Genomic DNA, 16,171 nt, shown 5'->3' with positions numbered 1-16,171 from the left:
TGGTGACCACGGTGGTTGGGTTTCTGTAAGCCCCACTTAAATGTAGGATAAACTTCAAATACAACCAATGGTCGGGTAGCACTTTCTAGACTAACAGAACATGGAGATGGGATCGTGAGCTCTCCTGGACACAGCCCACTTCTTCAGATGACCGGAGTTTGGGGTGCGATTCTCTTCTTACTCTGGTGTAAATCTGTAGTAGCTTCCCAGAACAAGAGTTCTGTCAGTGTAAGCAGGAGAATCAATACCCTTCTTGTCTCTCTTTAGCCACGTCCGCGGCGTTAGAGTTGCAGTGACTTTTAAATCTGCTGGGACTGGACATTCCGAAGGGCAATTCCAGCCCCGCAGGCGTCCCGCGCTCCCCAGGGCTTCCTGTCTTCCCTCTCTCCCCGCCTCTCTGTGACTGCTGGCGGCTTTGCAGAGGGCCTGAGGCTCTTGCAGGGGCTGCTGAGTAACCCGTCCACATGCCCATGTGCCCACACACCAGCACAGCAGCCTGCAGAGGCTTAAGAAGAGGGAGAGAAATTGACGTTCTTTATCCTTCAATAAAGCAAGACGTTGAGACAGGTGAAAATGTCATTCCACTCTGCAGCGAGGGCTGTAAATAAGCCAATGAACCCAGCTGTGAAGCAGTGAACAGTCTCGGGATGGAGGCTGTGGAGTGGTTTTGGTCAGAGCCTGCCCCGGCTCTGCGTGTTACAAGGTCTGCGATGCAGTGGTGTGCGGTTTAGCCCTGCTCCCATGACTGGACCAAATTTGGGTGAGTGGAGCTGTGAGCCGGCTCCTGGGGCTGCATGCCACTCACTCACATTTGGCCTACTTGGGCTTCCGTCCTCATGAGACCTGGGCCAGACCTGAGTGGCGCTGAGCCCTGAGGTTGCAGTGCCCGGAGCAGGGAGGGGAACCCAGCCAGCCTCCTGAGATAGGAGCTGCCACGGGACCCTTTGACACATTCTGGGGACTCAATTCTGGGTCCCGACCCACCGATTGAGAAACCTGCATTAGGTCATCGAGCAGCTTGGCCTCCTCCGTAGCACAGGCTGCTAAATGTCATGCAGATACCCCCTATTAACCCAACCGACTTTTGTTAGACTAAAGCGTTTGGTTTCTCTCGAGAATACCCCGTGAGCCACAGCTGGGGGGCCAGAGAGCCAGCAATGCCTGAAGCTCCTGCAGAAGCAGGGATTGGTTCGGGGAGGCGTGCCCAGCCGGCCAGCTACACTGCATGCTGCAAAGGAAGGCATCATCCACCACGCCCACAAGGTCTCCGAGCGCCAGTCTGACCTGGCAGAAAATTCCTTCCCATCCTCACATCAGGCCACCAGTCACGCCCTGGGCACTGAGCAGGACTCACCAGCCAGGCAGCTGCGAAGGGGATTTTAGGCTTGAGCACGGGGAGTGTTTGTTCCCTGCCCAGAACAAGTGAGGAGAGAGAACACGGGGAGATGCGGCACCGCTAATCCAGAGAGCGCATGGCAAGTCCCCTCGTGATGCAGCGGTTTGTGCATGTGCCGTTCACAGCATCCCTTAGCGGAAGCGTTCACCATGGGCAGTACTGGTGCCAGAGGCTGGGGGGAAAAGGGGTGCAGTGCTTATCCTCCCGGGGCTGGGGCCACTCTGGCTGCACAGCGCTGGAGTGTCTCAGCTGCCAGGTGAGGGCACTTAGGTGTCTGTCCAGCAGGCATGGCCCAGAGAGTCTGGGGCTGCGTCTCCCAGCTCTCCGCTGTCTCTCTGGAGCTCCGGGGAAGGCTGGAGCCCTGCCACCTGCCAGCTCTCGGGAGCTCTGAGTCCCAGGAAGGCCGGAGTCATGTCACCTGCCAGCTCTCGGGAGCTCTGAGTCCCAGGAAGGCCGGAGTCATGCCACCTGCCAGCTCTCGGGAGCTCTGAGTCCCAGGAAGGCCGGAGTCATGCCACCTGCCAGCTCTCGGGAGCTCTGAGTCCCAGGAAGGCCGGAGTCATGCCACCTGCCAGCTCTCGGGAGCTCTGAGTCCCAGGAAGGCCGGAGTCATGCCACCTGCCAGCTCTCGGGAGCTCTGAGACCCAGGAAGGCCGGAGTCATGCCACCTGCCAGCTCTCGGGAGCTCTGAGTCCCAGGAAGGCCGGAGTCATGTCACCTGCCAGCTCTCGGGAGCTCTGAGTCCCAGGAAGGCTGGAGCCCTGCCACCTGCCAGCTCTCGGGAGCTCTGAGACCCAGGAAGGCCGGAGTCATGCCACCTGCCAGCTCTCGGGAGCTCTGAGTCCCAGGAAGGCCGGAGTCATGCCACCTGCCAGCTCTCGGGAGCTCTGAGTCCCAGGAAGGCCGGAGTCATGCCACCTGCCAGCTCTCGGGAGCTCTGAGTCCCAGGAAGGCCGGAGTCATGCCACCTGCCAGCTCTCGGGAGCTCTGAGTCCCAGGAAGGCTGGAGTCATGCCACCTGCCAGCTCTCGGGAGCTCTGAGTCCCAGGAAGGCCGGAGTCATGCTTTCTCAGGCTGGGGGTGCTATCCTGGGGGCAAGGGCCAGCAGAGCCACAGCGGGGCAGTGCCAGGGAGGGCTGTTGCTCTCACAGAGCATCACACTGGGGAGAAATCAGAATGATTTGGGCTTGCTCCTCCATTCGTCACCGCTAGAGACACAAGGGCCGGACTGTTCCCACAGAGCCCTGTTCCAGGGTTAAATACGCCTTGTGCTTTTCCAGGCTCACAGGCACCATCTGCTGGGAGGAAGCTCTCAGGCCCTGTTTGCAGAACAGAGGGTCCTTTGGCACAGAGGCCTTCCATAAAAGCCCCCATGGAAACACAGCAGTTAAATAGCTGACGTGGCTGGGGCTGCGGGGCTGCAGAGTGGCTCTGTAGATATGCAGGCTGGGTCTGGAGCCAGCTGAGCACTGGGAGCCAGGGTGGAAGGATGGCACAGCAAGGTTTACTCCCGCCGCCCCCGTCCTGTGTGCCGAGTCAGCTGACGGGGGCCACAGGTCTTGCGCCAGTGTGGCTGCATGTATGACTGCTGCGTTTGCAGGAGCCCTGCTCCCTCGTTGTTAATGAGGGTTGCCAACATATTTCAAATAGGAAAGGACTGTTTTCTTACCCTCATCACTACACCTCTCCTTTTGTTCTGCTCTTTATTATTCTTTTCTCTTCATTATAGTTATTACTAATACTTCGTTCCTTATAATTATTCATTGTAATTCATTATAATTTTTACTAATACTCACCTATGTTCACCTGGGGTATGACTTGCTGAGCACTTAGCAACTCCTGGCCTTGTACAGAAAGGAAGAAATAAGGGACTTGTAATAAGGGACTATTGGCAACCCTATTATTGAGGTGACTCAGCCATTCAGGTCCTGCTGCTGTTCCCGAAATAGCTGGCAATAAGCTGAAATGGATCATGTTTTTACAGCCAAATGGAAAATGCCCAAAACTGCGGGGCAGGGATTGATGGACCTAACCTCCATGAATCTCTCTAGCTCTTTTTTGAACCATGTTAAAGTTCTAGCCTTCTCAACATCCTCTGGCAAGGAGTTCCACAAGTTGACTGTGCGCTGAGTGAAGAAAAACTTTTGTTTGTTTTAAACCTGCTGTCTATTAATTTCATTTGGTGACCCCTAGTTCTTATATTGTGGCAATATGTAAATAATTTTCCCTTAGTCACTTATCCCACACCAGTCATGATTTTATAGACATCTGTCATAACCCCCTTAGTCTCCTCTTTTCTAAGCTGAAAAGTCCAAGTTTTTAAATCTCTCTGGGTATGTCTACACTACAGCGCTAATTCGAACTAACTAAGCTAATTCGAACTAACGCGTCTAGAACTAAAAACTTAAAGGGTCCCGACCCCCACCCCGGACAGACAGTTCTCAGGGGTGCCCCGCTTGCAAAGCAGTCCTGGCTTGGAGTGCCCGGAGTACCCACACTGGGCACATCACACCACTCGGCCATCAGCCTGGCTGCACTTGCCGCAGGCTGCCATCTGGGGAGAGGGGGCAATTGGGGGGCTGCAGGAGAGCTTCCACCCCCAGAAGCCCGCAGAGCCAGCCCAGTCCTCCCCATCGGGGGCTCGTACCCCATTCCTTCCTCACCTCCTTCCACTTACCCTTCCCTAGCCCCTTTTCTTGATGTACAAAATAAAGGACAATTGTGTTCAAAAATGGAATCTGTCTTTATTGAACAAAACTGGGGGAGACTGGGAAAAGGAGGTGGGAGAGGGGAAGAGAGAGGGTGGGAGAGGGGAGGGCAACTACAATGATCAGGGGTTGGGAACAGGTCCTATATGAAGAGAGGCTAAAGAGACTGGGACTTTTCAGCTTAGAAAAGAGGAGACGGAGGGGGGACAGGATAGAGGTCTCTAAAAGCAGGAGTTGGATGGAGAGGGTGCATACAGAAAAGTTCTTCATTAGTTCCCATAAAGAAGGACTAGAGGACACCAAAGGAAAGGAATGGGTAGCAGGCTTCAAACTAGTAACAGAAAGTTCTTCTTCACAAAGCAAAGAGTCAACCTGTGGAACTCCTTGCTGCAGGAGGCTGTGAAGGCTAGAACTAGAACAGAGTTTAAAGGGAAGTGAGATCAAGTCATGGAGCTTGGGTCCATGGAGTGGTATTAGCCAGGGGGTAGGAGTGGTGTACCTGCCCAAGGTTTGTGGAAGGCTGGAGAGGGATGGCACGAGACAAATGGCTTGGTCACTGTCTTCGGTCCATTCCCTCCAGGGTCCCTAGGGTTGGCCGCTGTCGGCAGACAGGCTACTGGGCTAGATGGACCTTTGGTCTGACCCAGGACGGCCATTGTAAGCTCAGGGCTCAGGGTCGGGGGCCTCAGTGGACCCCCTTGATTTTCATGCACACCTGCTCCTGGGTGGCCAGGCTGGCAGCTCTCCTGCCCTAGCTGGCCACTTTCCAGTGCCTAGTGCGGAGATCGTGGACGAGGTCCTGTGGAATAAGAGATTCCTACTTCAAAGTAGGAATAAGAGATCCTCCGGAATAGGGCTTTATTCTGGAGGATCGGGCCAGTCTAGACGCTTTTTTCCGGCTTTTCCCCAAGCCGGAAAAAAGCGGCGGACATGTTTATTTAAATCCCGCGGGGGATATTTAAATCCCCCGCGGATTTCCCTATTCTGAAGTTGAAAATTAGCATGCCCCTTTCGGAAAAGGGGCCAGTGTAGACGTAGCCACAAGGTGAGTGAGGTCATCTCTTAATATTAGACCAACTTCTGCTGGTGAGAGTGACTAGCTTTCATAAGCACAAAAGTTCGCGTCTCCCACCAGCAAAAGGTGCTCCAATAAAAGATGTTACCTCATCCACCTTGTATCCTGGGACCAACATGGCATAGAGCTTAGCTAATGTCAGGGGGCGGGGGCACTGCTGGCCGGGACACTCCTGTTGGCATGCAGCTTGCCTACCCGAGGGGCCGCGGCTGCTATATACACCACCATAGCAGCAAAGCCTCTGTAGCGTCGACTAGCCACAAACGAAGGGTACCCAGTGGAAAAATGTTCTCTGTCACAAGAAAACGTCCACACGGCCTCTCCCAGGCTGTATTTCTTCTTCCGATTGTATGAAACATACAGGCTACGTCTACACTGGCATGATTTTCTGGAAATGCTTTTAACGGAAAAGTTTTCTGTTAAAAGCATTTTCGGAAAAGAGCATCTAGATTGGCAGGACGCTTTTCCGCAAAAGCACTTTTTGTGGAAAAGTGTCCGTGGCCAATCTAGACGCGCTTTTGCACAAAAAAGCTCCGATCGCCATTTTCGCGATCGGGGATTTTTTGCACAAAACAAATATCTGCTGTCTACATTGGCCCTTTTGCACAAAAGTTTTTCGGAAAAAGACTTTTGCCCGAACGGGAGCAGCATAGTATTTCCGCAAAAGCACTGACAATCGTACATGAGATCGTCAGTGCTTTTGCGGAAATTCAAGCGGCCAATGTAGACAGCTGGCAAGTTTTTCTGCAAAAGCAGATGACTTTGCCGAAAAACTTGCCAGTCTAGACACAGCCACATAGGCTACGTCTACACTGGCATGATTTTCCGAAAATGCTTTTAACGGAAAACTTTTCCGTTAAAAGCATTTTCGGAAAAGCACGTCTAGATTGGCAGGATGCTTTTCCGCAAAAGCACTTTTTGCGGAAAAGCATCTGTGGCCAATCTAGACGCGGTTTTCTGCAAAAAAAGCCCCGATTGCCATTTTCGCGATCGGGGCTTTTTTGCGGAAAACACTACCGTGCTGTTTACACTGGCCCTTTTGCGCAAAAGTCTTTTGGAAAAAGACTTTTGCCCGAACGGGAGCAGCATAGTATTTCCGGAAAAGCACTAACGATCTTACATGAGATCGTCCGTGCTTTTCCGGAAATTCAAGCGGCCAGTGTAGACAGCTGGCAAGTTTTTCTGCAAAAGCAGATGATTTTGCGGAAAAACTTGCCAGTCTAGACACAGCCATAGTGTTCTGCATTGCAAAGGCCCTGGTTGCATGTTAGCTTTCAAACAGGGCTGCAGTGTTGACAATCCATACAGCTTTACACGGTCTAGGATGGGGTGATCTGAAAATCTGCCCTCTTTTCATTATTTGTTAAGCTCCAGCAATATCCCAATGTCCAGTTGGCTTTGTTGTTTTAATTCCAGAGGCCAACTGCTCTGGGACAAGGGGTAGGACCTCTTCAGCTGAAATGCCCTGTCCTTGGAAACCTGCTGCTTTCTACCAGGGCCTGAGTTTGAGTCTGAGAGAACACTATAGAATTGATCTGTCTGGTTGTGCTTTGATTAACTCTCGGAGCTGGTTTTGCTGGTTTTCTGAACTGCATATAGAATTTTATTGTAAGATCCTATTTTGTATTTGTTTTGAAACAATGTAGCATGTCCAGGCTCAGCAGTCATGGGAACAGATTTGGAAACCTCAAGTGATGCATTAAAAAAGGATTCAGACGCTCCATTAGAAGCACACATTAAGGAGCTGGGATTCAGTGTTAGACACAGTCATTTATTATTTAAACATACACTGTTACCATAGTTGACATTGGTGTTTATTAAACTGAGACTATGTTTAGGTTAGTTACCGCTTGCAAATGTACAACATAAAAAGCCATTTAAAGGCAGCATCCTTTTGTCGTTTTAAACTCAAATGTTGAAACCCTGTCTGTGCCTCTTTGCTCTTCCAATGCATACTCCCCATACCTAGATATTTTCCATTATTGGCCTGTTTTTTAGGCACCTCTCACTATGCTGTGAATATAGGCACAGCCTAATCGGCGCATCTTCTTACCTTGTTTCCCAGTACAAATTAGGGATGTTAGATAGCAAGTGATTGAATAGTCATGTAACTGCACAGAATATTATTGGTTACATGACTATTCGATAGACCCCAGGGGCAGGGCCAGCAGACAGTACATGCTCTCAGCCCCACTCCCAGGGAGCCCACTGCTACCCCGTGCCTCTGTATTAAAAACTGGCTCCCCGTGCAGACTGGCTCCTGCCTGCCACCCTGCGCTGCTGTCTCTGAGAAAGAGGCAGCAGCCTCTGTCCACAGGGTACCTGAGCTCCCCATGGGCAGGGGCTGCTCTGGCATCCCGCAGATCCCCGATAGAGAGGCAGCAGCCCACGGGGTGGCAGAGATGAAGCAGCTCATGTGATCCAATACGCACGGGGAGCTGGCTTCAAAGCCAGCTTCCTGCAAGTATCAGCTTCTGCCTGCCCCCCTCTCTGGTACAGAGGCAGTAAGGGTGTGTGCGCATGTAGTCTAAATGATTAACCCATAAGCCCAGGCTTATTGCTTAATTGTGTACTCAACTACATGTTGACATCCCTAGTACCAATGGAACCCAGTCCTCCTCGGTCTGTGAACATTTCCACTGACTTCAGGGGAAGTATTCACATTAATCCATTAAGCAGGATTTGACCTAAATGTTTTTGTACCTAACCCTGCTCTCCACCTCTCCTTCTCACAAAGGTGTTTTGATTGCAGCTATCATTACAATAGTAGGGCATTGTCAAGGGGAGCCAGAAACATTCCCAGGTACAAGATAGGAATGTAAAATCCCATTTAATCAGTTAACTGGTTAAACGTTCTGGCTATGTCTACACTGGCGGGTCCTTGCGCAAGAATGGCAGTTCTTCCACAGAGCGTCCACACTGCCCGCCCACTCTTGCACAAGATTTACAGTGCAGCATGGGAAGAGAGGGCTTCTTACGCAGGAGCTACGCTCTTTTCAAACAAGTATACGCCCTCTTGCACAAGAGGGCAGTGTAGACACGTGGCAAGGGTTTCTTGTGCATGAAAGCCCTATGGCTAAAATGGCCATCAGAGATTTCTTGTGCAAGAGAGCACCCACACTGCCATGGATGCTCTTGTGCAAAAGCACATGGCCATGTGGACGTGTTCTTGCACAAGAACCCTTGCACGAGATCCCGCCACTGTAGACATAGCCTATGCTTCACCAGGGGCGGATGAGCGAAGCTGCTCTGGGAAGGATAGCGCACCCCTGCCTCTGGTGCACAAGCTGGGCCCCCAAGCCAGGAGGAAGGCCAGGCTCTCACCTGACAGGGGGCGGCTGGAGGAAGGAGCAAGCAGCTGGGCTAGGTGGACAGGCACAGAGCAAGGAAGGGCCTGTCCCAGGAGAGGCAGCACAAGGCAGAGTACACCAGGGAGCCTCTGGGTGGGACCACAGGGATAAGGGGCCGGACCAGGCAGCTAACCCTGAGCAGGAACCCCACCCTAAGCCACCTGCGTGCCACCTGCCAACTCCTTATATAAGGGGCAGGTCCTCCCAGCATGCCCTGGGGCGCGCCTGCGCAGTAAGCGTCACGGTTGGCGCCCGGACCCCCGCTCTTAGCGCGCACGCGCGGGCAGAGGGCGGTGAGCGTGCCCCAGCGCCCCACCCGTTGTTGTTATTCAGAGGGGGCGCTCTTGGGAAGCTGCTGCGCCTGCGCTAGTCTTCGTTCCACGCCCAGGACAGGCTTCGGGTCAACTCGACGCGCAAGCGCATTTGGTAGCCCAGAGCGCAGACGGTCAGCGGATCTGTTCTGCGGCTGCGTGGCGATCACCCCCTGGCGGGCCGCCGGGGAGTTACTCCCGCCGCGTCCCTCGGGTCGGCCCGTTGAGCGCATGCGCGGCGCCATTGCCTGCCCGACTGAGGCGCCAGAGCGGGGCTGCGCTGATCCAAGCGGGCGGCCGAGCGCCACAGCGTCGCGGAGGCGGGAGCGGCCCGGCTCCGCCGCTTCCCCGGCAGGTAAGGCGCCCGCCCGGGGCGGGGGCTGCCCGGCGTCGGCGGGGCCCGCCGAGCTGCTCTGTGGCGCAGAAGGCGCCGCGGCTGCCGAGCCCAAAATGGCGGCGCGGGGCGATGGGGGAAGGGGCGGGGCCGGGGGCGGGGCCTGCGCGCCCGTCTCGCGGCCGGGCGAGCTCGGGGGGGGGGGGCTGACGGCTCCACCCCCTTGTTGCTGAGGCGGGCGCGCGCGGGGCAGGCCGGGAGCGCGCTCCTGCTGCGGCGGCGGTGACCGCCGGCCTCTCCCACGTGCGCGCGCTTCGCCTCCCGCTCGGGCCCTGCTGGGAAACAGCGACACACGCAGCCCCGCCCCTCGCCCGCGCGCCGGGCCGGGGAGGAGAGAGGCCCCGCCCACCTCCCCGAGCGCGTGCGGTGCCAGGCCTGAGGTTTCCCACCCTTAGACTAGCGCTGCAAAATCCCGGTTGTGAGTCTGCTGGGGGCGGGGGCGGGGGGGGGGAAGGGACGTACCAAAAAAAATCAAGTCAGAAATGTTTAACGTGCGCGTATTTAAAGCCAGCTTTGGCATGGATAAGCCGTGTTCCATCTTCAATTGCTGTGAACTCACTGCACTGATTTAAACACAGGAAAAGAGTAGGGAAGAGCAGGGCTCGGCTGCTCAGGTTGTTGGTGACCTAAACCAGTGTTAGCAACATTGGTCTCTTCTGTAGACACACAGGGATATTTTCTTCTTTCCAGTTAATTCAATCTGTTGGGTGACTAAGTCAGTGAAAGTTAAGTACAGGTTGGATCTCCCTGGTCCAGCACCCTCCCCTGCTGGCTGCCCTGCTCTCAGGCTCCTCTCCCTGGTGCTCCCTGCCCTTCTCCACTGCTGGTCCCTCCCCACCTTGCTGCCTGCCCACTGCCCCAGGGTCTTCTGGGATTCCCGGCAGGGACTACTTTGCTGCTGCTGGTCCCATTGCAGCAGAGTGTTCTCCAGGGTTCCTGTCTGGAGTCACCCCGTGCTGCCACTCTGCTGCTTCTGGGGGTTCCCCAACCTGGGGCTGCCCGGCCACCCTGCTTGCTGCTAGGGCTGACCCCGCTGCTGCTAGGGATTCCAGCTGCCTGCCTCTATCAGCCTTGCTGTCACTGTGGGTTTCTTGGGGTTCCTGGCTGCAGGCAGCCCAGTTAGAGTTCCTGGGCTGCTGCCTGGTCCCGCTAATGCTGGGGTTTCCCTGGCCAGGGCTGGGACTCCCCAGATGCTGGCTGACCCAGCTGGGACTCCCCAGCCCCTATGTTGCTCCAGGACTTTTTGGTCCAGTAACATCCCTGACGGACCACTTATGTTGCTGGACCAGAGAGTCCCACATTTTCCTCTTCCAATCTAAGAACAAAAAATGAGAGAAGCACTTGTTCTATATATCTTAAGGGACATGGTGATCATAAATAAGCAATCCGTTCAGCACACTAACAATTAATTTGGATAATGAACCCATCTTGAATGCAAAAATGTTTTAATCAATTTGTTTTGTACCCTGCACATAGATACTCAATGGCTATGTCCAGGGCTTGACAAATCCCGGCGAGAGCTACTCGCCAGCCCTGCACCGCGCATGCGCCAAACTGGCACTGCGCATGCGCGAAGTGCCGGTGAATGGGGCGCACGGAGCGACCGGCTGAAATCTACTCGCCGTGGGCAAGTAGATTCAGTGGTTTGTCGAGCCCTGGCTATGTCTACACTGGTGGGTTATTGCAAAAGAACTGCCGTTCTTCTGCAGAGCACCCACACTGCCCACCCGCTCTTGCGTAAGAAGATTTACAGTAAAGCGTGGTAGGACAGGGCTTCTTGCACAAGAGCTATGCTCTTTTCTAACAGGTGGAAGCTCTCTTGCGCAAGTGGGCAGTGTGGATGCGCGGCAGGGTTTTCTTGCTCAAGAGAGCATCTGCACTGCCATGGATGCTCTTGCGCAAAAGCACCTCTCACTGGGGGGTGGTCTTTTAGATGTGGGCGGGCTAATGCCCGCCCACCTCCTGGATGCCAAATAGAAAAGCACCTCTCACACATGGCAGTGTGGACGTGTTCTTGCACAAGAACCTTTGCACAAGACGTTCTTGCGCAAGAAGCTGCCAGTGTAGACATAGCCAATCTGTTTATTCATATTTCCTTATTTAAAAAATGTGTCTGCGAGAGCTAACTAGGAACAGTCTTGTATTGGTTGAAGGGTTGGAGGCAGAATTTGTTTCCTTGGCATTGGTTTTCAGATGATGAGAGGTGCGGAGGAATGATCGGGGAGCGCATGACAGGGCCTAGGCCAACCTCACTGGGGGCAGGGAGAGAGCGCCACCCGGCCCTCTCCTCTGCTCCTGGCCTTAGCTCCTAGCCCTCTCTGCTATTCCTGGCTCCCAAGGTGGTGCAGGAAGATTCCATCATTGAGGAGGGAAAGGGTGCATCAGAAAAAGTTTATGGACTACTGTTTTAGGGGGATAGTGAATGGATAAAACACTGCTGGCTTCCTCTTTTTCCTGTTAGTTTCCATCTTGATGGCAGCCTACAGTCACTTAACTTAGTTTTGTGTTCAGTATTTCTTTCAAAGGGCTGTCATCTCTTAAAAGACTGTGAAGTTCAGAGCTCTTGTGCAAATGAAAAGGTCAAGATTACTGAAGTTTTTGTGGCCATCTCAGGTTTATGGGGAATTGAAATTTGATTAATACTTAATCTTTATCACTCTGTGCCAGCAAATTTAAAACTTTATCTGCCAAATGTTTCCTTTTTTAAAAGTAATGAAAAGGATGAGGTTTAAAATGGGAAGCAAGTGTTGAGTCCAGTTTATTTAGGCCGTGATATTGCATGTTGTTCTATGTGGACAGTTCTTTGCATGTATGCACCGACCTATGAACGTCAGTGGGGTGCTGCATATTTACATGTCTGACCATATGGAACAATTAGCATGATTGGGGCCTTTCTTAATATCAGCAGAGGGGAAATAAAGGCTTTAAAAAGTGAATAGAATTATATACTACTAATAAAATTTGTTTAAGGATACAGTAAAGCTTTTTATCCATTTTCAGTACTGTTTTCATATTTGTTCATTTTTTTAATTGTATCCTTTAGTATATATGGTTGTGACTACTTTCTTCCACTATTTGATCTGAGGAAGTGGGTCTGGCCCACGAAAGCTCATCATCTAATAAACCATCTTGTTAGTCTTTAAAGTGCTACATTGTCCTGCATGTTTGCTAATTGCTTTGTGTTAATGCACAGCCCTAGAACAACTTCTTGAGTTTAACTTAAACAGCAGTTGGGGCACAACTTTTTCAAAAGTTTTCAAATGAGTTGTATGTTACATGGTATGAAATTACTCATATTTCAGAAATTTAATTTACTCTGCTTTCTTAAAATGCTTTCTCAACTGGTGAGGGATACTTTTTGTTGAACACTATTTTAATATTAAATATGAGACATGAGAATGTTTAACTTCACATTATCTGATGGCAGTTGGGAATTTGGAGTACTGAGTGCATGTGCTCTGTTCAATATCAGGCATATTGCTTATGTGACCTATTTGACTAGATTTAATTTTGAGCATTGAATATGCTACTAGGGTGCAATCACTGAATTCAAGTTTTCTGAAATACGTGTCCTCGTGTTGTTTTGTTTCCTTGGGAACTCATTAGATTAATTTTATCACTGAGTTCCTTCCCTGGGATACAGGAAAAATGTGGGCCATCTGTGATGTAATCATTAATAATTAGCACTTAAATGAAATATATTCAATACCCAAAGATATATATATATATAAAAACGGTTTTTTTCCCTGATGTGTGACAGAATGTCATCAGCCTACTTGAAAGTGGAATCTCAGCATCTTGCTTACTTGCGCTTCAACCAGAACCAATTGCAAAACTGAGCTCTGTCTGTAGCTCCGTCTATAACATGTAGTATGTGAGCAATAGACTAACTAACAGTGTTTTTCTACACAGTTTCGGTCAGTTTTCTATATAAATCAGTGCATGATTAACAGGCTCTCTGGCCTTTTTCACAGCCAGAGACAGGTGATTGGCGAATGTAGCAAGCACAGGGTGCAGCCCCCTGCTGTTACATAATTAGTTCTCACAGTTAGCTACTTTATTAAAGGTAAAATGTTTTATCCATTTTATCTAATGGAAAAACAGACTCAAGTTAAATTACTAGCTGGAATTTAGAACTGTTTCCTTATCCCTAGTCCTTTACTTAGTCATCTACACAATTTTATCTTCCAGTGTTTCCAGGCTTTGCATATTGAAAGAGGGGATAGCTGGCAGGAACATTCTAACTATGTCAAACTTAATTCCATTTGCCTTTAATTTTTTTCATAACAAATTGTTTCATAAGCACAAAGTTATATAAGGATTCCTTGCCTGCTTCTGACCCATCTTTTCTGATTTGATTTGTGGGGTGTCAAATAGTACTTAGATAGCATCTGTATAATTTTGAATTTGACAGTCATTTCAGTTGCAGCAGACTGATTTATGCCAAACTCAGGATTATTACTTAAGTGATAAGATCTGCCTGACATAGGTACAGCAGGGCTCAGTACTTAACACACGATTGTTTTTTATTGAGAGAGAGAGAGAGAATCCAGTTTAGCTATGGAGAGTTGGTTGTCTCAGACTAAAGTGCTACCTACCACTGAACATAAAGTTCAGCCAGCAGACTAATTATTTCTGAAGATGGCTGGGTTTTGGTGTAGTTTCACTTCTTCTTGGATCTTGATTTCCTGTGCTCATGAGGTAAATATAAAGCAAAGTTAATAGTATAGTACAACTAGTGCAAACTTTATGTTCATTGTCCCATGACCCATTTTATTAATATGTTTTTCCTAGATTGGGGTGGGCAAGATCTGGCCTGCCAAGCTGTTTGATTTGGCCCATAGCCCGCCTTGCCGCTCCTCCATCCCCAGACCAATCAAGACCTGGGGGCAGGGGAGTGTGCAAAGTCATTTGCTGTTCAAAGCGGCTGGCGGCTCCTTTCCCTCTCCAGCGGGGCGCAATGCCTAAAGGGCACTGCCCTTGCCCACCCAAGGCAGGGCAAACTGGCCCGCAACTGCCTATCAACATTTGTAAAGTGCCTCCCCCTGCAAAAATTATTGCCCACCCTGTCCTAAATCTTTTGTCACTGTTGCCTTACGTCAGTGGTCTCCAACCTTTTTAACCACAAGATCGCTTTTTCAATTTAAGTGCAATGTAAGATCTACCTCAACCTCAAATACCCTTGCCCCACTTCCTTCTTGTCCCTTCTTTGAGGCCCTGCACCTGCTCTGTCTTGTCTCTGAGGCCTCACCCTGCTCACTCCATCCTCTTTCCTCCCCACCCTCACTAACTTTCACCAGGCTGTGGTAGGGGGTTTGGGTGCAGGCTCTGGTCTTGGTCCAAGGGGTTTGGCATGTGGGAGGGGCTCCAGGCTTAGTCCAGGGCAGTAAGGGTTTCAGGATTCAAGCTCTGGGAAGGAGTTTGGATTCGGAGACTCATGTCTGAGGCAAGAGGTTGGGTGCAGGAGGAGATTTAGGACTGGAACAGGGGTTCAGGAAGCAGGATCTGGCTGGGCACTGTTTTAACTCAGATGGCTTCCGGCTGGTGGAGTAGTGGGGTTAAGACAGGCTTACTCCTGCCCTGACCCTGCACCACTCCTGAAAGCAGCTGGCATGTACAGCAATGGCTCCATGGCATCATGTGCTGCCCCTCATCTACAGGCACTGAGCCCACAATTTCTACTGGCCACAGTTCCCCATTACTGACCAGTGGGAGCTGCAGGAGTGGTATCTGCAGGCAAGGACAGCATGTGGAGACCCCCGGCTCTGCCTTTCTCAAGGGGTGCAGGGACATGCAACTACATGCAGGAGCAGCAGTTACCATAGAGATAATGACTATAGCCGCAATGGGTTAGGCATTTTAGAACTCACTCCTCAAAGAATTATATTTAAGCATGAGAGAAATGAAAATTATGAAATGCACAGACCAGTCAAAAACCAAACCTAACACACTTTGCAAGCAGTAACAGAAGTAACAACCACCCCCCACGTATGTGTTGGGTCAGGAGAGGAGAGGGAAGGACAGTGTCTGTTTGTGAGAATGAGAGAGAGACACAGAGTGTGTGAGAGTGACAGACATTTGCATTGCCAAGCTCTCTCCATCCCCCTTCTCTCTGTGTGGAAATAGGGTACAGGAGTATGGGGAGGGGAGGACACCCTGACATCAAAACCATGCCTTTTCTCCCTTCCACACACTGCACTGCACAGCAAGCAGGAGGCTCCTGGGCAGCAGCTCCAAGGCAAAGGGCAGGAGCAGCATGACAATAAGGGGGGGGAGAGGGGCAACTGAAGTGCCAGCACTTGATAGCTCCCTGGCTAAACCAGTCAGGATCCCCTGTCAGAGGCACCAAGAGCTACCGGGATCGACTGGTTGGTGACCACTGCGTTATGTTATTAATAGTGATATTAAAATGTGTTTATTTTTGTAAATATGTAACTGCTGAAAATTTCAGTTACATGTTTACATGTGGAGGGGGGAAAGATCCCCAAGCACCACTTCTTCCCCACCCTCCCAGCGCTGCTGCCTCTGTGCAGCAGCCTGGGGAGAGGAGGGCAGGCGATTTCCCATGAGCACTGGCTCCCCCCCACACCGCTGTTTCTGTGGGAGGCAGCAGCACGGGAGGGAGGCATGCAGCTCCATAGGAGCTGGCTCCCCGCTTGTACTGGCTCCCGCCTTCCCCTCACCCCCTCTGCTGCTGCTTCAGTTACAGAAGCAGCAGCGTGGGGGTATTTGCGTATGTAACCGTGAGGGTTAACTGATGAGCGAGGGCTCATCCCTAATTATTAAAGTGAAAATTTTTGCTGCCTTTTATTAAGCTTTGACAGTGAAACCAGATTTCTTATCTCCTTCTAATTCTCATGCACTTTAACAGTCAGTGGAATTACAGATTCCTTTTCCCAACATCCCTCTCTAACCCTCTTCTATTAAAGTATTGTAA

General features: G+C 51.2%; 1 protein-coding gene across 6 annotated transcripts in view; it reads left to right on the top strand.

The window, feature by feature from the left end:
* Positions 1-8,844: 8,844 nt before the first annotated feature.
* Positions 8,845-16,171, top strand: part of ZNF638 (zinc finger protein 638) — an 82,262-nt gene continuing 74,935 nt past the window's right edge. For 3 of the 6 annotated variants that reach the window (XM_075931067.1, XM_075931064.1, XM_075931066.1), the window contains exon 1: positions 8,845-9,195. The gene's annotated coding sequence lies outside the window, so the exon portion shown is untranslated. The remainder of the gene's footprint in view (positions 9,196-16,171) is intronic. The other 3 variants (XM_075931065.1, XM_075931068.1, XM_075931063.1) reach the window with 1 other exon arrangement.

Source organism: Pelodiscus sinensis, chromosome 5 (assembly GCF_049634645.1).
Source record: "Pelodiscus sinensis isolate JC-2024 chromosome 5, ASM4963464v1, whole genome shotgun sequence".
Lineage (NCBI taxonomy): Eukaryota > Metazoa > Chordata > Testudines > Trionychidae > Pelodiscus > Pelodiscus sinensis.
The sequence above is the reverse complement of the archived record's forward strand: the minus strand, read 5'-3'. Positions and strand labels throughout refer to the sequence as shown.